This window comes from Drosophila biarmipes, chromosome 4 (assembly GCF_025231255.1).
Source record: "Drosophila biarmipes strain raj3 chromosome 4, RU_DBia_V1.1, whole genome shotgun sequence".
Lineage (NCBI taxonomy): Eukaryota > Metazoa > Arthropoda > Insecta > Diptera > Drosophilidae > Drosophila > Drosophila biarmipes.
The window spans coordinates 794,536-819,242 of NC_066614.1; the positions used below are offsets into that span (position 1 = coordinate 794,536).

Genomic DNA, 24,707 nt, shown 5'->3' on the forward strand with positions numbered 1-24,707 from the left:
TTACCCCATTACGGAAATCTCGCAGAGACTCTCGGTCTCTCTCGAATCTCGCTTATACGCATGACTCGATTTTCTTGGGGTTCGGTCCGACTCGGCTTTGCGAGAGCAAGAGAAAAGCAGAGCCCGAGAGCGCCGGAGAGCGAAGAGACAATGAGCAGAGCAGCAAGTAAACAACTAAGCCAGGCTCTTGGCTCAGTCGAAAAAAAACGTTGAATGAGTCAGATGCGGGTCGGATGGTGAGTTCTGAGTTCTGAGTCCTGAGTTCTCAGATGATGCCGTTTCGCTGTAGATCCGCACGACGACGTTTCCCGCTGGCGTAGCCGTGATTGTGACTGTGACTGCGACTGCGACTGTTCGCTGGTTTTTGTGACATAAGTAAAAGTGCAAGCAAAACACCAGGAGTGGAGCCCTCGTCCACGCCATCGAAAAGTGCTTCCGGATACACAGCCCCGCGTTACAGACTAACCAATCTGGCTCCCAAGGACGGTGGTATCTGCTTTCGTGTAGGTGCGCGCCGTTATCGCGCGTCTACCTGAGTTGCCCGCTCAGCACTCACACGCTCGATCGTGCTGTGCGCACAGTGTCGTTCAGTGCCCAGAAAAATTGAAAGGAATTAGGGACATGAATGGAACAGCGGACAATGACCGTTTCAGCCAGCCCCAATCCATCGCAGAGTGAGATCGCTGCGCGCCTGCCCACCTGCGCCCTCCGCAAAAGGATTTGTTTGTTTCTAACGACTGTCAACGGAGCGGACGTCCTCCACAAGTCCGCGGAGCACACTGCGCTGCGCCACTACCCGCGGCCTCATCTAACCGCCGCATTCTGCATAAGTGCATGCTAACGGAGCATGCTAACGGTGCATGCTAACGGTGCAGTCCTGGGCACAGAACAGTACTCTCGCCCTCACCCTTGCTGTGCCTGTGTGTGTGCTTGCGAGTTGTGTGCCTGGCCACAACAACACTGCACCCTTCGCCGCCAGAGCAGAGTTTCATTTCGATATTACTGAAAAGAGATGGCGAATCGCACCGTACTGGAAAAGGTCGGGGCGAGGAGCCCGGGGAATCGTCCGGGGAAAGTTTTTTACTTTTAATTGCATTATGGCCCAGCCGATCCAACCGAGCCGAGCCGAGGCGAGCCGAGCCGAGCCGTTCCGAGGGTGCGCGAACCGAGGGAGGGAGGTCGGGGGAAGGAGGGCAAGGCAGCTAGAAAGAGCGCGCGCAGGAAAGGGTGCTGGGCGGATACGGCTGTTGGATGTTCTCCATGAATCGCTTTCAACGATTTAATGAGCACGTGGTCCACGAGAGAAGTGTATGCAAAAATGAATGCCTCCTCTCTCCCAGGCTCAGGCTCTGTCTCTGTTCGGTTTCTGTTTCTGTTTCTGTGTCTGTCTCTCTCTGTCTCTGTCGCGCTGGCTCTCCCCTCTCTGCCAGGCCCATTAAAACGTGTGTGGGGGAGGGGTGGGCATGGAAAGTCGGAAGGAATGGGCTAAGTTTCCACTTGTGACTGTGTCTGTGCGTGTGTGGAAATGTGTGCATAAAAAAGAGACAACTGTCTCGCTTGCGCCATAAGCAGCCAACTAGGAGTAAAAGTGTTGATATTAAAAATGCAAAACGCAAAAAGTTGGCAAATTAAATCGCTGGGCGTAACGCGCGCGTATCTCGTATCACCCAACCACACACACCCTTACACTCACCCACACACATCATTTGGCTAACTCGTTCGTTTCGCTCTTCTCCACGAACACATACATATGCGTGCACACAACAGAGCACATAGTGTATATACATATGTGTATAGGAGTATAGGAGTATGTGCGAATACATGAGGAGTGGAAACTACACATTTTCGTCATACAGTCTGCCACTTTTTTGCACGAAATACGCAGCGTTGCTCAAAACGCAAGAAATGCACATACCTACGATCGAATCTGTGTGCAACAAACTTCAGTGTTAACTGGCAGCACTAGGTCGATCACCTTTCGCCTGTCACCTGCCACCTGACACTGGTCACGGCAATTACACCCACATACATGTGTGTACACATACAGACACTCGCACACCAGGGCCCTTAATTTTGGCTCCTTTCGATCCCTACCTTCGCCCGCGTCTTCTCCCTAACATCCGGCTTCTGTATCCTGCCAATGCCTATTTACCACATGTCCCTTGTTGATAATTTCACACAAATGCGGAACCAAACCCGAAAACCCTAGGGGAACGATGATGCTTAAAAGTGTGTTTGGATTTCCAGTTCCTAAAGTTGACTTGGGTAATTTGCATTCGAACGTCTTTACTGTCGTTTCTGGTACTCTCTTTTTGAAAACTCCTACTTAACTTAGTTTTTTCCATTATTGGCTTTTTTAATATAGGCTTCAAAACCCAGTAAGCAAATTAAATACACAAATTAGACGAATGTGATAATTAAACAAAAACGGATGGAAATGGATTTTGCTTTATTGGAATACGAAAGCAATCTTTTGACTGTCGAAACCTTGTGATCAATACATTTTACAAAATCAATTTTAGGTGCCGCAGGCCAACGAATTAACTCCCCCACGTCTAAAAGCGCTCGATTCGAAAGTTCCTATATATTTAAGCCTAAGGATAAAACATAACATAGTACAAAACTATCGCCGCTAACTTAAAGTAATTACCAACTGAACTAGAAAATAACACAACATACTCAAATTGAAACCGCAAAGAAATACATACGAGCAAGCAAAACAGCAGTAAACCGAAATCTACCGAATTCCAAATTCCTTCTTTGAGGGTCTAGCATTCCAGTCTGCTTATAATGGATTGAACGGCTGCTCAAGACCTCAGGTAAGTACATACAGACGATTGCATTTACTTAACAACGGTATTAAACGTTTTTTTAAGTTTTCTTAGAAAACTTTTAACTTAAGCGTCTCTGTTTAATGGTGTGGGTCGCGTCAAAACAATTGTCTCGGCGCCATTTTCATTTGCATTTAAGGGTGAATGTCAGAAAAAGTGTATATAAAAAAATATGCCTCAAATGCATGTTTCTAAACCTTTCCAAAAAATCATAGGAAATATAAGCATAAATATAAATATATAAATATAATATATATATATATCCATGTCCGTCTTCATAGGAGTTATCGAAAATCTATCAGACAACAAATATATTCAGTGATTTACAATTTTCCAACTACAATATATATGGATTCTATAATTTCAATTTGATTTCCAAATTCTACAATATTAAATTCATGGTATGATTTTAGCAGCAAGAGCATATAAGCTGTGGCTCGCAGAGGGCAGCTTTTTTAATGGGTGGTATAGAACTCCATACACCAAGGCTCTTTAGACATTAACCGACTTTGTCTGGCATATGTATATATTTACATTGTCATAATAGTTGACGATTAAAATTAAGCATTTGTATAAAATACCAAAACTGGTTATCAATCGGATATTTCTGAATATCAATTTTTGTCCCTTATTTTGCCATATCGTATATTCGAACATGGCAAATTGATATTTTCGAAAATATAAGTATGGTATTGTTTATACCAGATTGAAATGCCAACATATCAAATTTGAAAGGAAATTATGGTAATTTTATTACCAGTATTTTTATACCCTTGCAAAGGGTATAATGATTTCAGTCAGAAGTTTGCAACGCAGTGAAGGAGACGTTTCCGACCCCATATAGTATATATATTCTTGATCAGCGTCACTAGACTAGTCGTTCTAGCCATGTCCGTCTATCCGTCCGTTTCTACGCAAACTAGTCTCTCAGTTTTAAAGCTATCGGGCTGAAACATTTCCAAAAGTCTTCTTTCTATTGCAGGTAGTATATAAGTCGGAACCAGCCGGATCGGACAACTATATCTTATAGCTCCCATAGGAACTATCGGGGGAAAAATTGAAATTTCCTACGCTTGGAAATAATTTGTTTTAATTGGTTCTGAATTTCGAATTAAATTTTATCAAAATCGGACGACTATATCATATAGCTTCCATAGAAACGATCAGAAAATTAGTTGGAAAATATGAAAAAATTATATCTTGTCCTTTTTAACATATAACCTTCGAAGCTTGGGAATAACATTTTTTAAATTTTTAAGAATTTCGAATTCATTTTAATAAAAATCGGACTACTTAACATATAGATGTCAAGAAAATGTTCTAAAGAAAAGAAATAATTTATTTTTAATATCACTGAAGTCAGCAACAATCCTTAAAAATCTCACATGGTGTTACTAAAGTTGATTATTTTTTATATCTGCAAGGGTGTACAAACTTCGGCTTGCCGAAGTTAACTTCCTTTCTTGTTCTGTATCAAACTGATATGCTTTCATATTAAACTGATCATTTATATCAGATTCATATGTTTGTAACATCAATGTAATATCAATTTAAATTATTCAGTTTTTTTACTGTAAACAATAATTATGTATAACATCTTGCTTAAATTATTTGTTTTTGATATATTTCATCTCCGTTGCAAAACTCATTTTGCAGACTTATAAATGTATGTAAACTCATGCAGGTTTGCGTCAGTCCTTCTTAAGTTAGGCAATTATTACGTATATACAATCAAAAATGGGATAATAACCGTTTGCAAAATAAAAAAACAGTTCCAAATGTATCATTTTTACCGCGTGACCGCGGTAATTCAGTCAAAAAATGTGTCAAATACCATTAGTACACAAAAACTACGAAAGAACGGTAATACTTTTTTCAAACACTTTTCGATGCTACGGTTGAAAACATAACAAATTCATACGAGTTTAAAATAATATAATACGGATTCATATCAACATTTGTTATTGATATGATTTCGTATCATATTGATATGGATGCGTAACATTTTAATATAAAAAAAGTAATAAAAGTAGTTAATATATTTACCAGCCAATTGTACAATCAACGTTTTCCCAAGAAGGAATTAGATAAAAGAAGTGCAGGGAAAAGTATATTTCAAGGTTGCACACTTTATTTGCTTATCCCTTTTTAAAGAGTAGTCCTAACTAATTTCTTTCCACTTGTTACGTCGAATCTAGAATACCCTTTTACTCTACAAGAAAGTGATAATAAACGTTAACTGCGTCGCAATGCATTCTGGCTGAAACTATAATTAAGCAAAAACATTTCCTACACAGGGAAAATAAAATTCCAAAATGGTCATCAATCCGTTATTTTTGCATATCAATTTTGATCATATTTTCGAACATACAAATTGATATTCGAACATATCAACATGGTATTTTCATGCGCATACATCAAGTATTTTTAACACCAGTATGGTACTTTTCAATATACAATATTTCACAGAAAAGTGTCGAAGTATTAAATAAATAAGTAAGAATCAAATAAAATCAACAAAATACAATTGAATATGAGATACTTACCATTTGGAAAACATAATAAACAACACAAATGTCTAAATTTTTTATAAAAACTTTTCGTCTAATGTTAGAGTGACCGCGTCAATTCAATCAAAAAATATATTTAATACTAACTTAATATCATAAATATACAAAAACGACAAGGGCACGGTAACACTTTTTTTCGAAAACGATGTAACGTTTGATATGAAAAACACATTAAATTGATACGGGTTCATAACAATATAATACGGTTTCATATCAACACTTTTAATTTATATGAATTCGTATAATAATGATTTGTTTTCGTAACATTTTAATATGAAAAAAAGTGATATGGGAAAATTGAGGAGACAATATCAATCGGGTATTGTTCCGTTTTTTCCTCTGTGTAGGAAGGTAAAAATCTAGTGACGATCGCACCTACAGCAAACAAAAGTTCTGGTATCAGGGCTCAAGGCCTATGCTGCTTAAAATTTAATGGGAAAACGTTGGAGCAGTTTTCAGAAAAATCAAAAAAAAGTTTTGACCATATTTTTAAACTGGGGTATTTATTCAAATCATGTTAGGAAGGCCTACAAAGTATTTGGCAATACCTTTCACCGGTTACAAGTTTACAAGTTGCGGTTGAACAAAATACAAACTAACAAACAAACTAGCTTAAACATCATTTTGGGAGAAACGGACAAACTGACAAACAAAATACAATTTTTTATGTCCACCGGCCTCAACAGATCCAATTTTTTCAATTTTCACCGCACTTTCTCCCAAACCAATTGACATTTTTCTAATTTTTCGTGTGCACTCGCACACCTTGCACACTTCGTTACTACGTGGACTGCCGTCCGCAGTGATACCTTCTGCTTTTTGCTAAGCAAATCAATAAGTTTATTGGAGAGCGTTCCGTGAAACTCAGTTCACTTTCTTTCATAGTAAATATAAGAAGGCCATATGAGTTTGCCGTTTCTATTTTGCAGCTAAAGAGTATATGACACATTTCGACTCGTAGGTTATGGGGGTGCAAAAACGAAATGATACTTTGAATAGATTACACACATAATTTGTGTTCCTGTGGGAATCGGGCTTCGCCCAAGCGCTCCAATTAACAGCAAGCGGAAGGTCGTGCCGAGTCAGCCTTTGGGCCCTGTTAATTACAAGCAGCCATCTAATTAGCCAATGACGATGGAGCTGTGAACAGCAAGGGAGATTGGGTCTGCTTTTCGCATTGGGTCGGATGCTGAGGTTGGTTCAACGAACGAGTCGAGCTCCACCGAAATAAGCCGAACGGAAAAGAACAAAGCAGAGCAGAGCCGGACAGAGTACCCCGTCAGCGCAGTAATTAGGCGCAGACAAAGCAATGATGACGACAGCGAAACCGACAGAGAGCTTAATGCCCGCGCTCTTTCGATGTTAAATCTCGGATGATGCCAGCGCAGAAACAGTGGGAACGCGGGCAGGAACAGCGGAAACGGAATCGAAAGAAGAGCAAAGCAGCTGTGCGCGACAACCGCCAAAGCGCGACTTGATTGGTCGGTTGTCGCTTGTTACAGTCCTCATCTCTCTCTCCGCTCCTCTCCACTTCGCTCCGTGTCGCCACTCTACTCCTCCTCGCGTTTTCTCTCCTCCTCGTCGACTCTTCGCCGCACGCCCGCACCTGCCGCCCCAATCCTTTGTGGGTGTATTTGGTTCGCTGTTTGTGCTGCCCGACATGTGTGGGTGGCTGGGGTTGCCGCTGGCTGGGTGGGTGCTTCCAAGAGTACAGTTAATTGACGCCTTTCGAATAGCACCCCATTCGCGTTGTCACTGGCTGGGAATCGGCATACGTGATTCGTTGTCTCGACCCAACCCTGTCCAGAGAAGCGAAGGAGCACTCGCTTCGGCGAAGTCTTAATTACTGAGCCAACCAATTAAGCACTGACTCTTGCACACTCCAACGGTCTCACTCTCACGCTATCGCTCTCCGCCTGGCACTACATATGTAGTTGCCTCTTCCCCGCGCTCATCGCACACACAGAACAGAAGACTGAATTATGTGCGCACTGATACTGGGCCTCGTATATATGTACGTGGATGAGGCGGCTATGTGTGCTCTACGGGCGCTCGCATGGGAACCAATTAAACGAAAGTTCTGCCTGGTAAATACGTAGGTAAATAAGCAAGCTTGGGCATGTGCTCATTATGCATGAGTTAGACATGTCCCCACCTAATTGCTGTGTTCGCGCCCCGGCTAGCGCGCACCACCCACTGTCGGATGTTGGATGTGGGTTTCAAAATCCATCATCCCTCAATCAACCTTAGTTCCGCCTGCACCCCACCGAATGCCTTTCCCGGCCAAGGATAAAGGCAAATTTCAAGGAAAAGACGCAAAAATCGATAACGACGAACAACGAAATTAAAATAAAAAGGCTACGGAATCACAATAAACAACAAACGAGAATGGGAATTCTTCTCTCCGAAGATGTTGTTCATGTACGTGCTCGTGTGTGCTCATATACTTTGCCCATGTAACATTTACAAATCGAGCCGGCGTGCATGAGCGAGTGTGCCCCTGAGTAGTTGTGTGAGGGGAGAGTGTGTCTGCATGTGTGCATGCGAATGTAAATGAGCTGAGTGGGAGAACGTCTTGGGGCGGTGGTGTGGGTTTGTGCGCTCTCGAACGGGGGAGCTCGTTGCAAAGGCTTCCGTTTCTAACGAGCATTTGCAATGCAATTTAAGGCATTTAAAACCAGCCGATAAGAAAGGCAATTGCTGCAGAGTGCCACCAACACTCGAGCAGCTTAAGGGCGAGGGTGGCTCGTCCCAAAAGGAGAAACGAGTCTCAAATGAGAAAGGTGCGGAAACAAATAAAATGAAAAATATCCCCGAGCCCGAAATGTGTATAAAGAAAAACCGCTAGAGGAGCGAGTGGGACGGACTGAGAGAGAGCAGACGAAAAGAACAACAAGGCTCCTTAGAATACCAAGCTCGCGTAATTGTGTTCCTTAGCTCCCATCTCCTTCTCGCACCCCTCGCCCCAAGCCCCGAGTCCGTCCCAGGCGCTCCGGACCGGACCATAACCATGACCGCACTCGAACCCACACCCACTTCGAGGCTTTGCCTTGCTGCGTTGCCATGGGAGCTGACGACGACCTCAGTTAGAGAGGGCTGAAGTATGCAAAAAAGAGACACCATCCTCTGCTGGGCAGACGGGACTCCGGGAAACTGGCAGTGGAAAGCCAGCGCAGGCAGCGCAAGCAGCGCATTATGTATAAATTATTTATTTACATTTACATTATATTGGTACTCGCGCAATGCCTGTTGGCGGCGGAGGGGCGGTTGTGGGCGGTTGTGGGCGTACCGACGCTTCCCCTGGGACGGAGACGAACGACGGTCGCCACGGTGTCTCTGTCTCCTCAGGAAGGCCTCTGCCCCAGCGGGGGCGAGGACTGCCGCAAAGCTGGCTGCGTGAGCGCGCATACAATTACAACTAGCGAAGGAAAAGGGGTACGCGACAGAAACTCAGGCAACAGCAGGATGGAATGGAAATTATCACGGTGCCGAAAAGGAGCCCGAGCACAAAGCCGAGACCGAGCATTGTCCTCGGGAACCTGTTTTAAGTTTGCTGCTCTGATGCTCTGCTGCTCTGCCGCTCTTCTGCTCTGCTGTGCTGTTGTTGCGGTGGCGCAAGTTTCTCAAATGGCAAAACTGATTTTCTGCCAGACGGGCGACTAGTAGGGGGTGTTCGCAGGAAGAGAGAGAGAGAGAGCGGGTGAGAGAGAGAGGGGGAGACGCCTTGGTAATAATAAAGTTCGGCTCTCTCCATCTCCCGCTCTTCGATGTGCTCGTCAGAATTAATTAAATTAAGAGTTTCTCTCTCGCGATTTCTCTCCCGCACTGCCGACCCTCCCATTGCTCCAGCGCCTTGTGTCGCATCTCTTTCTATCTCTCGAACGCTTACACTCACCTATGTGCATATAAATATGCGGGCGAAACCCATCTGCACGAGCAAGAGCGGGACGGTGTACGTTGGCAATGATTTAGTCGTTCTCATTGTTTTTTGCTTGTTTGGATAAATGAGATGGGATTGGTAGGGGTGGAGAGCTGATGCTGCTTTACTGCCTGATTTTTCCTTTCTCTCGCGCTTTTAAGCTCAGCTCCGCTCTCAATTATTTCAGCTCGGTTGTAGGTAACCCCAAACTAATCCCGAGCACAGTGCGCGTCAATGAATGTGGATGTGGATGTGGATGGGAGTGTGAACGCTCGGTAAAAAACAAACAAGCGTACCGAATAGGCGTGGCGTAAAAAATGGACCGATGCAGACTCTGACTTTGATTGCGACTCAGAAGAGCGCCGAGGACCTTGCGATACAAATCTGCATATCATATGTAATTGCCAGCCATTAAATGCGCTCCCAGCGCATGTGTACAAACACGTTCATAACTGTGCATGTATACACAGATGTGAGCCTGTTGGCTAAATCTTTGTGTTCGGGTCTTCGTATGCAAACATTATGCATGCAGCCCACAAACGCACATATCATCTTGCGTATGTGTGGGTATCCTCCCGCTCCCCTCACCGTTGGAAAACTTTTGGCTCACACAGAAAGTGGCATATAAATCGCACTCGTCCAAAGGCAGAGAGCATGTATGTGTGCGGCGTGTGAGCTGAACATTTCGCACACCACTGTGGTCTGCGACTGCCGCATAGCATCTTCTGATTGGTCGTTTAAATGTGCGCTGAGTGCTCCCGCAACCCCACCCCTGCCTTCCCCGCAGCTCCACCCCCGCGCCACATCTCGCCTGGTTGCTCTCCCCTCGGCGACTGCATTAATTACGATTGCCACATAAATACATACAGCAGCAGCGCTCCGAGTATTTTAATTGGTCGACCAGTTTTCGGAGTGGGGCTAGGTTGAAATAAGAGATTAAAAGACAGAATACTCGAGCTTGTCCTCCTTCTGAGACGTTACTCATGTACATATATCAATACGCGAGATGAAACTATAATATTTATATTACTTACTTATCTGTATTAATGGGAAACAGCGATAAGGCATAACAAACAATTACTTTATATATATAAATATTATAATTAAATTCTTATAAAATGGCTCCTTTTTGCAGAGTGGCTTTACTGTTTTCTGGGCATAAGGTTATTTGGATCTGGATCTTTTCTCAAGATCTATCCTAAAACCCATTAACGCACACAGAAACCTATATGTATAGTAAATTAACTATACTGGAAAATTGTAATTCTACTATAAACAAAAACGAAAGCTTTCTTTTGCAAGACGGAGGTTCTACACTTTTTTGGATAAGCCCATGTAAAGTCCATTAAAGTGATATTACAGAATCCGTATATGCATATACATGCACAGATTTCGATATAAACATGCATTTGTATGTATATAAAAAAAAGCAATTACAATGGGCATTTATATAAAAGACATATTAGTATTTGTTGCTGTAAAATATTTTGAAAATTGGGATTTGGCAGAGTAAGTTTATCACTTTAACGTCCACCCTAACCACTTTGCTGGCAAGTGAACAATTTCATTGATATCCCAAAACCGTGCTTGCATTATTTACATTTGAAAAAAACCTGTCTTAACGAGGTAAGGGGTCGTGGCGATCACGCACTGTCAACATACAAAACTACTGATATTGACTTTTGAGACGGATAATTATTCGAAATATAATTAAATGTTTCAGCTTCTTACATCAAAGGTATATTTTATTGAAGCGTGTCGAATGGTAATATTTTAGTATATAATTATAATATTTTATTACAGTATTTAACAAGTTAAAATATCTTTTCAGATACATAAAGCACGACTCCATAGCATTATTTGTTAGTTTCTAAACAAACAGCCTTTTAAAACCGTTTTTTCTTTCTTTTCTTTTCTTTTCCGTTAAATTAGCTCTTTTTTTGCAAAAGTCGTAGAACAAAAGTTTCATAATATTTTCCCACCAATTTTTCGATTGTTCGAGTCACAGCTGTTTGATACAGTCTTCCGATTTTTATAAAATTTAATTCAAAATTCAGAAGTACAAAAAGTGTTATTTTCAAGCGTAGGAGGTTATATGTTAAACATAGAAGAGCGCTATAGTCGAGTGCCTCGACTTTTAGATACCCGTTACTCAGTTTATAGGAGCAAAAGAATAATGAAGATATATAAGCAGCAAAGCGATATTTCTCCTTCACCGCGCTGCAAACTTCTGACTGAAATCATAATAACTTCTGCAAGGGTGAACAAAAGGATTCATACAAGCCCACAAACAAACGTTTTCATTTTAAGAAGAAGAAAATCTTGGAATTACTTTTGAAAGGAACATTGGATTGAGGTGCCATTCGAAGCGTATTCTCGGTAAGAAGAAAACTACTTTAAAGCCGTGGGCGTTTAAGTTTTCACTTTTACGCTTTATCTCCCAAACAAATTGAAAATTTCTAAAGTGTTGATAAGCAATCCTGTTAGTATTTGCGATTCATTTCAATTAGTGTATCCCTCGATCATCATAGCAGATTTTGAATTCTGCGGGCTTATATCTTTGCAAACTCTCTGGTGCCCTTCGCCCTTACGTGTACTGCCGTCCACAATGATAAAACTTGAAGCTCTCTTACGTATATAAGAACGAGTCGAAATTTCTTTAAAGCCAGACAAGTTCATTAAGTTTAATAAAATCGTTCTTATGAGATACAAAATGGTTCCTTTATGTTTTTTATATGGAAATGTACTTTTGTTTAAGTGTTGAGCGCTAAAAAGACTTACAATTCAGATAGCTTTTAAAAACCCGAAAAAATTCTGAAGTGTAAGTATCTGGAGCAATTTTGTGTTTTTAAAAGATTTAATTGTTTCGAAAAAGACTGCTTATTTCTACTGCGAGCGCACAATGATTATATTACATCATATATCTTAAAATTTCATCTGTGCACTAAGTTCCATGAGATTCCATTCGTAGTGTAATACAAAACCACCCAAACTCACCTGAGGGGCGAGTGGCGAATCGACAGATGCGAGTGGGTCAAGATACATATCCATACGTCTATATTTGACCACAGCTTGCTGGCTTGTGTTTGTCTTGACTTGTGTTTGTGTTTGTGCTTGCGTGAGCATGTGCGTGTATTTTAGCACCTACTCCCAGTTTCATTGAGTTAGTGGTGCTTTTATCTTTACGGTCAATAAAGGTTTAAGCCGTTCTCCTTCTTTTTGTTGCTGTTTATGTTGTTGTGCCCATGTATTCCTGTTACTTTTCTAAGGAAGCACGCATATGTATTTATGTAATTAGGCTTGTTAAGTGCCAATCTAAACAATTTCTTGTTCCTTCTGATAGTTATATGGTTTATAAGGTGTGGTACCACATAATCAAAAACAAGAAAAAGCGCTAGACTCGACACCACCGAATATCAAATACACATTACTTAGCTGAGAGTGCGATGGAGACGGAGGTATGCAGTCAAGCGACTGCTTTCAGTAGCACACCCGCATCGGGGGGTAATAAAACTTGCCATTTAAAATTTAAATAATTTTTGGCATTAAAATTAATATAGATTATCAAAACAAAATGTACACTTTTACAAAATATTTAAAAAAAATAGGCGCCTGACAGTAAGTTCATTACAAAACAAGAAAGGCAAGCCGAAGTTTGTATACCCTTGCACTTATACAAAATAATCAATTTTGGTAACATTATGCGAAATTTTTAAGGATTGTTTCTGACTTCAGAGAAATTAAAAAAATTATTTCTTTCTTTATTTCAGGCCATTTTTGGACACGATTTTTACAAAAATGAATTCAAAATTCTTAAAAATTCAAAAAATGACATTTCTCTCTGTATAAGATAAAATATCAGAAAACACCGAAGCTATAATTTGTTTCATATTATTTTCCCACCAATTTTCCGATCGTTCCTATGAAAGCTATATGATGTAGTCGCCCGCAAGTTTCTTTCAGCGGGGTGTCACGCCCACCAACCGCCCAAAACTGTGGTGGCCATAATTGTCATGCCAGAATTTTTTTTTGCTAAAACGTCTCATTAATATTTATCGATTCACCCAAAAAAAATTGGCACGCCCTCTCAAACGCATACAAACTGTCCAAAATTGTGATGACACAGTTGTCATGTTAGAATTTTTTTTTACCTTTACCTGTTACCTGTATCTGACGAATCTAGTATACTTTGTACCCTTCGAGAAACGGGTAAACAAAATCTCCAAAAACTAGAGAAAATTTAAAAGGAAAAACGAAAAAATATTCTGAAATGTCACTCAATGTAAAAGAAAAAGAAGAGTCGAGAAGAACTCAACTGGTAATGACCGACGAGTGAAGAAAGGGGAACGACCGGAAGAGAGGGCAGATAAACCTTCAGACAGACCCTATTTTGTCGAAATTAAAATTTTCAACGAATTTCGTATTATAATGTGCCCATAATTGCAGTTGCCGTATAATTATTAGAGAAAATATTACTAAATTGGCGAATCATTATTATCCTCTTCTTCGACTTATATCACACACACAAGCCCAAAAAAAGATGGAAAAAAGGCCGCTTGATAACTTAAGTGTTTGTATAAGTGACTATGTATTAGGGGAGATTTCGAAAAGTTTGAACATATGTATCTCAAGGTTGTGCATAAAATATCACTGAGTAAAAAAGTTCAAATCAATCAAATTGGTTAGCTGAGTTAGCGTTAGCGTTATCTTTCATCCGGTTTGCTGGAACAAAAATCATAAGCGTATATGCTACAATTAATACTCCGATTAATCCTTGGTTTTCGGCCCTTTACTGTATATTTAACATTTTGCAATCAAATATAAGCGTTTCTTTTGCTTGGAAAAATGAAAGAGGTCCAACCAAATTTATATAACTGGGTTCCATCAACAATAATCACTTTTAATTATGAGTAAAGAAGCGTCTCGACAACTTCCGCTGCGTTTTTCTGCTCCCATTGTTTTCATTGACTTGGAGTCATCTTTTACTGACTTTAATCGTTCGTTTTCAGCTTTGGCAAAGAAAATACTCAACTTTATAATTTTGTTTAATTGGAAATAAAATTAAAAGAAATAATGAGTGTGCACACATTTGCACCCATTTATGTTTATAAGACCGGTTATGTTGTAACCGACTAGCAGAAAAGAAAATAGTTAACTACCATATAAGGATTAAAAGAATATATAGAGTAGTCATTTTTACGTTACACATTTAGATACTTATGTTTTAAGCCATAGGAAACTTTATAACTTTCGCAGGTATTTATCTGTACCAACTTTATGTCTTATAGTATGTATTAAATGTTACACCCTTGCAGAGGGTATAATGATTTAAGTTAAAAGTATATATATTCTTGATTGGCATCACTAAACGAGTCGATCTTGCTACGTCCGTTATTCCGTCCTACGCAAACTTGTCTATCAGTTTTAAAGCTATTGGGCTCAAACCTGCCCAAACGATTTCTTTATTGCTGGTAGAATATAAGAAATTACAAAAAAATATTTTGAAAAAATATAAAACAAATAATAACTTTGGTGTATCTTTGCCATATTTAGTATATACTCTTGGGAGTATATAAAAAAATATATTTTATTATTTCTCTGACCGTTTCTTTAACAGCTATATGTTAGAGCCGTCCCATTTTTAATAGATTTTATTCGAAATTCTAAAAAATACAAAAATTATATTCCCAATAGTATGTCAAAAAACACCGAAGTTATAATTTGCTGTAACATTTTTTTATTTACCAATTTTTCGTTTCTATGGCAGCTATATGAAATAGTCGTCCGATTTTTATAAAATTAAATTTGAAATTCAGACCTATTTAAAAAATGTTATTTCCAAGCTTCAGCCCGATAGCTTTAAAACTGAAACAGGCGGAGAGCCGGACATGGCTCGTCTAGTAATACCGATCAAAAAGATATTGTAAACTTTGGCATCAATGAAAAGTTAATTTAAATGCCGCCTGAATAATACAATACTTTTTTTTACCCATTTAGTACTTATTGAAAAGAACTTCTGACTAAATCATAACACCCTCTGCAAGGGTATAAAAATCGGATAGCAGTGTACAAATGCTTCAACGAGAACGATGTGCAAGGGTATAGAAACTTCAGCTTGCTTCTATTGATATTTTCACTTCAAAAGACTTGTTTCCAGATCTCAGCGTTCATACGGACGGGTTTGGACGCTTGGTAGTCGCTACCGACTGAAAGGGTACACAACTGTTTCAGAGATGATTTTTTAAGTCCGTGTACGTGTCTGGTCTTGGTGAACAGATCTTTAGCGTGGTAAAACTGCTTCAAAAAGAGGAATTAACGTTTGTCACGATGGGTGTCACTGAGACGGTACGTGCGCTGCCTATACCATACACATGTTAAAAAACTCTGTGATGCTTTGTGAATTTGAAGTAGTTCAACACCTTGTTGTGCGTAAGAGGTATTCACTTATCCATAGATACATTGACATATATATCGATGTACATGCTCTTGCGCATACAACATTAGATAAAATGGGGCACGGCGTCCCACGCTAACATTTATTTTGGCGAGAATATGATTATATACATATTGTACTGGTGGGTATTCTTTGGGGCAAATTATAAAAGGCAATTTCTCGCTGACGATAATTAATTATATTTTTACCCAGGCACGATTAAGGCTTTAAAATGGCAGTCGTATTCTGGGCGATGTAGCACGATATATAAAGACAAAGGATTGTTAATCTTGTTGTTTCTATTTTATACTACATATGTAACAGGTACAGAGTACACTAAATTTTATGGTGTAACATAATGGCTTTGTTGGGTATATAAGTTTCTAGTTAATTATTAAACAATATTACACACTAAAATATGTGCTTCTCCTTTTCAGAAAACTCCTATCCTTTTAGGAAGTGACGATGCCATTGACTGAATAAATTGGTAAGTTAAACTCCCTTGATCCAGGTGGCCTAAGAACTCTTTCAGCTGGAGAAAGTATAAATATAACCAAATCCTGAGTTTTTTTTGGGAAAATGATCATAGTAGTTGGCACATTTGTTGAGAAATTTGAAACCTATATGATTAATATAAATGTGTTGTCTACTTTGATAATATTTCCTATAAACACACCACTTTAATTTTAACTTTAACTTTTTAAATTCACGTTTGAGGGTTGAACACCACTATAGATCATAAGTTTGTTCGGCAATATTACTTAAAATCCTTTAAAGATTCCACTAGTTTTAAGTTGTTGTAGGTCCAATTACTGCATGCATGAACCTACATATAAGAGTTCTTTGTAAATCCATAAGCCACTACTGTAGCTCTTAAAGTTTACGGCATCTTAACGTTCATACGGAGGGAAGGGCAGACGGACGTGGTTGAATCGACTCGGCGGCTAGTCATCCCGATACAGAATATAAATTAAGGGTGTATTTAGTACGTCGAGATAGAACAATTTTTTTGTACGACTTTTGGAGAGCCCAGCTAGTTTAGAGGAATAGCCAAAAAAGACAGATTTGGAAGTTTCTAAACAAAGAATAGTACACAGTCATGCTATTTGTCTATAAATTATGTAAATAGCTAATAATGCTGCCAATAGTGAAATTGTCAACAAGTATTTTCTTTAAACCAATAAATATCACTTTTTGTCATATAAATTACGGTTAGGAAGATATTAAGCAACAATTTGACACCCACTACATTTCAGTATTAAAATCATTTCATTCTTACTTGAATGTCCAAAGCATGCAACACTATTTTGATGAAAATTATTTGCATCAAATATGTTTTTAGGCGGCACGTAAAAAAGTGTCTCAAAAGCTTAAGACTAAACTAAATAAATAAACTTTCTTAATTCCGAGAAGCTTAACCTTAATATAACTGAAGCGGGCAGATACATATATTAATAAAAATATTAACTTTACATATATTTATATTTATTTATACAAAACGCGTTATGAGCAGTTGTTCAAGTTATAGGTAAATTCAAGTGAAGGAAGTTTCACTTACGGAGACAGATGCTTTTATACCGCTCCCTTTTTAATTTTTACGCTTTAGAGCTGTGCTGCTGGTCTGCAAGCTCGTGTTGTTATTGTATAGTTACATTGTGCTTACCCAAACACCGCCATCCTGATTTAACGGCTTTGCAGCTTGTCCGTCGCGCCTTTTCGCTCTGTTCCATCCAGCCCGAACCACATCCCGATCCGATTCCGACTCTCGTACCAGGTCGACTCACAGAACCCGTATTGTGTTTAGCCTATGGAGCTCATACATCACTTTGTTCTGAGAAAAATGAGGGAAAGAAAACAATTCCTTTAATAAAAATACAATACATATTTCTTTTCTTTGTTTTTGGCCCCTTTTGATATTGTATTTATGCGTGTGTCTGTTTGCAGTGAATAAATTCTTTTTATTATTGCTCTTTTACTTCTTCACCGATTCCTTTACTTGGTCTTTGACTAAAAATCCTTATTCCCGTGGAAATGCTCGCTTTCACCCCGTGTGCTGCTGGTCATTGTTATTTATAAATTCATGGATTCAAGTTGTGAAGGGACATTTGGTTTAACACAGTGTCATATATTTTTAGCCTAAGCCTCAGCACTGTGAATGGCAGTACACGTAATGGCGAACGCGCACCAGAAGAGCTTGCGAAGGCTATTTATTACTGAATAGAGCCGCACAATTGAAAATCTGCTGTATGGACGGCAGTCCCCATAGTGCCGAAGCGCACCAGGAGAGTGTGCAAAGGTGATCACTAATATACACAATGAAATAAAAATGTACTGTGTTCGTAACGAGATATATATCGCAAAAACTAAAGGAATTGCTTACCAAGACTTAAAAAAAAATAAAAATTGAGAAAATTGTATTTGTTGGGCCGCGGTTATTAATCTACTTTTTTTTTTAAATACGCGTCGAATGATACCTTGTTGTTTAAATCCGACGACCCGTTCAACAGTTCTCCCAAAAACAAAATTTTAGAAGATTTTCCAAAATAAAAATGTATGTAAGAAAACTTTTCAAAAAGTGCATTCATTTAGTAAAATGTACAAGCTTTTTTCGGCACAAAATTTGATATCAGAATTTTTTTATTTATTTCATTTATATTACATTTTCGTCGTAAAGGTTGTTCTTAAAACACAAAAATTGTAGAATTCTAAGGCAGTGTTATGATTCTGAACTAGTACATGTGGCGACTTTTGTTCAATACAAATTTTAGAACGGTATTATTAAAATGGTATATACTTTAAGGTTTAGCACAAAATCGTTTTGCCGTTTTTGAGAAACAGAAAAAAAAGTTAAAAAGCAGCCATATTCCTGAAACGATGGTATTTAGACAAATCATGTTGGGACTAATCATGTTAGTATTTCAATACCTTTATAACGACATATACTGCATGTAGCTTTAGTAGTTCGCAAGTTAAGGGTGTGTTAATTCGAGCTGTGTATAGCTGTTTTCCCGCCAAACAAGCGATTTTTTCAAAAAGTGGTTGAACTAAATATTCTTATATAAAGCTGTTTAACATTATCTAAAATTTCCAGGGACGTCAAATTGAGTTTAGATCCGCACAAAAAAGTTTAATACTCAGGCAGCGTCTGAACTGGGAAGTGTGTTTGAGCCGTTTTTAAGCAATCAGAAAAAAAGTTTAAAAGAATCAGAATAAACAACTTTTGCCCATAATTTTTAAACAGTGGTATTTAGACAAATTAAGTTTGAAAGAAGTAAATAGTATTTCGAAATACCTTTCAAAGGACTTATAGCACAAGCCCATAGCTTTAGTAGTTTACAAGAACAACAAGTTTACAAAATCGGCCTATTTTTAGATGTTTTCTCGCCAAACTAGCTAGATTTTCTAAACGTGGTAGAACAAGTGTTTCTTATACTGAGTTATTTAACACCGTCTAAATATCTTGGATCATAAAACATCATCTTGGGACAAAGAGAATTAATTTTTTATTTTTAGAAGACTCTCAAAATCGTGTTTTGCATATTACTTATGAACAGAGAATTTGATTTTGACAGTTGAGGTGTCATACGCGTATTTAATGTGAGAATACATTTAGGTGAAAAGCGGGGGTGCAAATCCCCACCGGCCGTAACAGATCAAATATCCAAATTTTCACTTTTACTTTTTCACAGCTCCTTCTCCCAAACCAATCGATTTTCTTAAAGTCTTGGTATGCAGTCCTTTTAGTTTTTTTTTAATATATTTCGATTGATGTATCACTCGTAACTCGGTCGATGTTCATTTCTTTGGGTTTATATAGTAATCGTCTTCGCAGACCCCCTTGTGCGCTTCGTCGCTGCGTGGACTGTACTCAAGAAGTACTTGAAGTGATTACAAAATTCTCAACTAGAGAAAATGTGACCTTAAATTTCCAACCTGGGAATAAATATTCTCTTCCAGAAATCTGCATGCCACGTTCTACTCCTCTTGCTTTTATAGTTTTCGAGATCTCAGCATACTTACGGACGGGCGGACACACGGGCAGACTTATATATATTTTATAGTGTCGGAAACGCTTCCTTCTGCCTTTTACATACTTTCCAACGAATCTAGTATACCCATTTACTGTATGAGCAACGGGTATACAAATGGAATTAAAACCTAAAATTACCCTTTTTTAAGGTGGAACTCAATTTAAAAGCGCAAATGTTCCTAAGTTGACAAGTTGAATGTTAACTTGTTTCAGAATTTGAGCGATTAGCATTTATAAGTTTAAAACGAGAAAGAAAGTTAACTTCGGTAAGCCGAAGCTTGTATACCCTTGCACTTATAAGAAATAATCAACGTTGGTAACATCATTTAATTTTTAAGGATTGTTGCTCGCTTCAGAGATACTAAAAACACTTTTTTTATTATTTCTATTACAGCTATATTTTTAAGCCGACCGACTTTTGTTAAATTTAATTAAAAATTCTTATAAATATACAAAATGATATTCCCAATATGATAAAATAATATGTCAAATAAGAAAGGAAGTTAGCTTCGGCAAGCCAAACATCTATATGTTAGACTATTCCGATTTTTATTAAATTGAATTCGAAATTCTTAAAAATTTAAAAAATGTTATTTCCAAGCTTAGAAGGTTATATGTCAAAAAGCTGCAAAACTATAATTTGTTATATTTTATTTTCCCACTAATTTCCGGATTGTTCCTATGACACCTATATGATATAGTCGTCCGATTTTGATATTTGTTAAAAAACACCGAAGATATAATTTTTTTCTTATTTTTTCCCCGATAGTTCCTATGGGAGCTATAAGATATAGTTGTTCGATCCGGCTGGTTCCGACTTATATTCTACCTGCACTAGAAATAAGACTTTTGGGAAAGTTTCAGCACGATTGTTTTAAAACTGATAGACTTGTTTGCGTAGAAACGGACGGACAGACGGACGGACAGACGAACATGGATAGATCGACTCGTCTCCTTCACTGCGTTGCAAACTTCTGACTGAAATCATTATACCCTCTGCAAGGGTATAAAAATTGGTACTGAAATTGACTACTAAAATTTCTTTAAAACCTAGGAATCGTGTATAAGTGATCGGGACTCACTTAACCCTGATCAGGGTAAGCATGAAAAAATAAATTTTAAAAGTCATAAAAACATCAAAATTATTCCATTTTAAGGCAATCGTTCCTACGGAAGGTAAGGAATATAAACCTTTGCTTGGGGTAGATCGCTGGATTTTGAACTGTGTATGCAACATTATTCAGACGAAATAAACTTTATATGGTCAGAAACGTCTTCTTCACTTTATTTCAAACTTTTCTCTAAAATTACAACAACCTCTTTTCCACGCAGAGTAGAATTAACTTAGTAAGTAACTGAAACCCATTTTTTTTAATTATAACGGTTACAAAATCATGATAAAAATGTATGTTTATGAAAAAAAACATAAATATATCAATATTTTGTTATATTATCAAAGACCTAAAAAATTTGGTATGAGTATACTTTTTCAAAATTTTGAGCGGCAGTTGATTCCTTGCTAAGTGGGATTTTTTTCTTGCATACAAATATATGTATGTATGTTTGCTGATCTTGCAATTAACATATTCATGCTGGAAAACAATCGGCGACAATTTTAATGAAGGCTAAAAAGTAAATTTATTGGTTTCTTTCCGTACTCCTTTCGTACATTTTGAAAACAGTTCATCAACTGAAACTTTTTGATCTCGTTTCGATCCCGGGAACTCATACCTCTCAGCTTTTGCCTTCTGGATTTCTTTTTGTCGCAGTTTTCTGCCTCCCCAGGTATATCGTATCGATTCATTGATCTTACCGAAATGAATGATTGTAGGGCTCCGGCAGAATCAAATGGCCACATATACAAACATACATGAATAAATACTCCTAAAAACGAATCAACACAAGCCAAGCCAACGACAAAGGGAATAACAATGCAAGCTCAACCTCGGACATCGCCTGGTACCTCCAGACCCTCGGCAAGTGACACTTTTGTTTTATATTCGCAACTTTTTATGCTGGATCTCTGAGAACAAAAGACGATTTCTCAGTAAAAAAAAGTGAACACAATCACAGACATACCGATTGTGTATTGTACTTGGTGATTGTATCTTTCCTCACCCTTCCACTCCTATCCCATCCATAACGCTTTGAAATCTTTGGTTTCGTACAGCTACAGAGCGCTTCACCGATTTTGACGCAATTTTGTGTGTGTTGAGCTTCTTACTAAAAGTTTAATTTCGTCTTTATTTGAAAATAAAAGTTTAAGCCAAATCGTATTAATAAATCAGCGCGTTTTAATTTAAGGAACTCAAAATCTGCTGAAAACTGTACAAAAATAGAGTTTATTGCTTATTAGGCGTTCCGTGCGATTCGTCGAAGACTTGACTAACTAAAAATTACTACGATGACAACAAAGGTAAAATAGAACACTAACATGAAAACCAAGTAATTACCGAGCGCAGCTCGACTGGACAATTATCTGAAATGCGTTTTCCCAACTGCATTATACCTTTTTAATGGTAACTCTGGCTCTGATGACAACTTAAACATTGTGTGTGCGTGCAATTGCACACGAGTACACACAGCACTAACACATGTCATATTCGTTGTAGTGTGGAAAGCCTCCAGCAATTGTGAACTCACTCACTCATACTTACTGGGCCCATTAAATCGCTTCTGCTTTTGCATGCAAATGCTTTCAAAAGTACGAAATTGTTGATACGTTTATATCTAAACATGTATGTATGACGTTAATAGTTGCCTCGAATAAACTGTGAAGAAAACTAGCCTGTGCACATACGAATATATGTATGAATAAAGACGGTTGGCTGGTGATGATAATAACAAGAGAGAAATGTAGTGAGATAGAAACAGGTAAAACTAAAATTTTTGTAATACATTGTTGTCAGAAATTGATTTTAACTGTCAAATATTCTTAGAACTGTATTATTATGTTATGATCTACAATACAAATGCGAATACAATATGTTTATCAATATGCAAAATTGAAATTGTTAAAAGCGTTTCCAGTTAATAAACTAAGAATGTTGCATTCTTCCTTTGTCCTTTGTCCTGTAATCCTGTAATCTTATTTTTTCTTTCATTTGCGGGTTCCTGTGGAACATGTATTCTGAACCTCCTTCTTGTGGTCCCACGGTAGAGCCCAGCCGGACTATAGTTTAAAATCGGCTTAAAGCTAGAGCTTTATTTTTGACTGTGCCCTTGGAATCATAGCTCAGACGATCAAAGATTCATTGATTTTGTTTCAATAATTATTCAAGTAGTTCACAATAGCAAAACTCTAATTCTCGTAAACTTAATGGATTTCTTTTATATCTAAATTGAAATTAAAAACAAGAAAGGAAGTTAGCTTCGGCAAGCCGAAGTTTGTATAGCCTTGCAGTTATAAAAAATAATCCATAATTTTATTAAACTGAATTTGAAATTCTCAAAAATATAAAAATTTATACGAGGTGTGTTCAAAAAGTAAGGTGACTCTTCAAATTTCGCGGGCAACATATTTTTCATAATCGATTTTTTTGTTTTGTTATGTTGGTACACTCTTCCCTAACATCTGTACCAAGTTTCAATTGAATCCCCTTTTTTGTTTAGTTGTGAGAGGCGTAAAGGTAACAAGTTGTTTTGCGTGCTCAGCGATTTTGCTATCGAAAAATATGGATGAAAGGATTTGCATTAAATTTTGTGTAAAAAATAAAAATAAGTGCTCCGAAACACTTGAAATGTTGGCAGTGGCATACGGTAAAACTGTTCTGAGTAAAAAAAATGTTTACAAGTGGTACAAACTCTTCCAAGATGGCCGGGAAGATGCCAATGATGAGCCTCGCTCTGGACCCTCAAGCACGTCAACAACTGATGAAAATCGTCGAATCACTATTAGAGAAGTTGCTGAAGATGACGGTATATCGCTTGGCTCCTGCCATGAAATTTTTTCAAACGTTTTGGGCATGAGTCGTGTGTCAGCGAAGTTTGTTCCAAAATTGCTGAGTTTTGACCAAAAGAACCGTCGCATGAGCATCGCTAAAGAGCTGTTGGATGACGTCAACGACGACCCAGATTTACTCAAAAAGTCATAACTGATGAAGAATTATGGGTATATGGTTATGATATCGAAACCAAAGCCCAATCGTCACAATGGTGAGCCAAGACCGAAAAAAGTTCGATCAAATGTCAATGTTTTGATCACTGTATTCTTCGATTACCATGGCGTGGTGCGTCAGGAGTTCTTACCATATGGTCGTACGGCCAATAAACAGTATCATCTGGAAGTTATGCGCCGAGGGGGATTACTTTGAAGAGGACAACATTAATATTGATAAATAAATTAATAGTTTTTCTTGAAAATACAAAGTCACCTTACTTTTTGAACACACCTCGTATTCCCAATATTATAAGATAATATGTCAATAAGCCCCAAAGCTATAATTTGTTTCACATTATTTCCCACCAATTATCCGATCGGTCCTATGACAGCTATATGAAAAAGTCGTCCGATTAAATTAATTAATGAATGAAATGAATTAAATTCGAAACTAATTATACAAGAAAGGAAGTTAACTTCGGCAAGCCGAAGTTTGTATACCCTTGAAGTTATAAGAAAAAATCAACTTTAGTAACATTATGTGAAATTTTTAAGGATTGTTACTGACTTCAGTGATATTGAAAATAAATTATTTCATTCTTTTTTTAGACCATTGTTTTGACATCTATATGTTAGAGTAGTCCGCTTTTTATTAAATTGAACTCGAAATTCTTAAAAATATAAAAAATGATATTTCCAATATTATAAGATAATATGTCAAAAAGCCCCAAAGCTATTATTTGTTTCATATTATTTTCCCACCAAATTTCCGATCGTTCCTATAACAGCTATATGATATAGTTGTCCGATTTTAATAAAATTTTA

General features: G+C 38.0%; 1 protein-coding gene and 1 long non-coding RNA gene across 9 annotated transcripts in view; one reads left to right on the plus strand and one right to left on the minus strand.

Annotated features, from left to right (window-relative positions):
• The first annotated feature begins 200 nt into the window (after positions 1 to 200).
• LOC108035982 (zinc finger protein 2) overlaps positions 201 to 24,707 on the plus strand; it is a 55,513-nt gene continuing 31,006 nt past the window's right edge. For 3 of the 8 annotated variants that reach the window (XM_044091309.2, XM_044091310.2, XM_017111823.3), the window contains exons 1-2: positions 2,424 to 2,819; positions 16,191 to 16,240. The gene's annotated coding sequence lies outside the window, so the exon portion shown is untranslated. Of the gene's footprint in view, positions 237 to 2,422; positions 2,820 to 16,190; positions 16,241 to 24,707 lie in introns of those variants that run through there. The other 5 variants (XM_017111824.3, XM_017111825.3, XM_050887010.1 and 2 more) reach the window with 3 other exon arrangements.
• Positions 21,710 to 22,642, minus strand: LOC127010949 (uncharacterized). Its single transcript, XR_007763905.1, has 3 exons — positions 22,441 to 22,642; positions 21,863 to 22,006; positions 21,710 to 21,806 (listed from the first exon to the last, which is right to left on the minus strand). It is a non-coding gene; the product is annotated as an uncharacterized LOC127010949 (long non-coding RNA).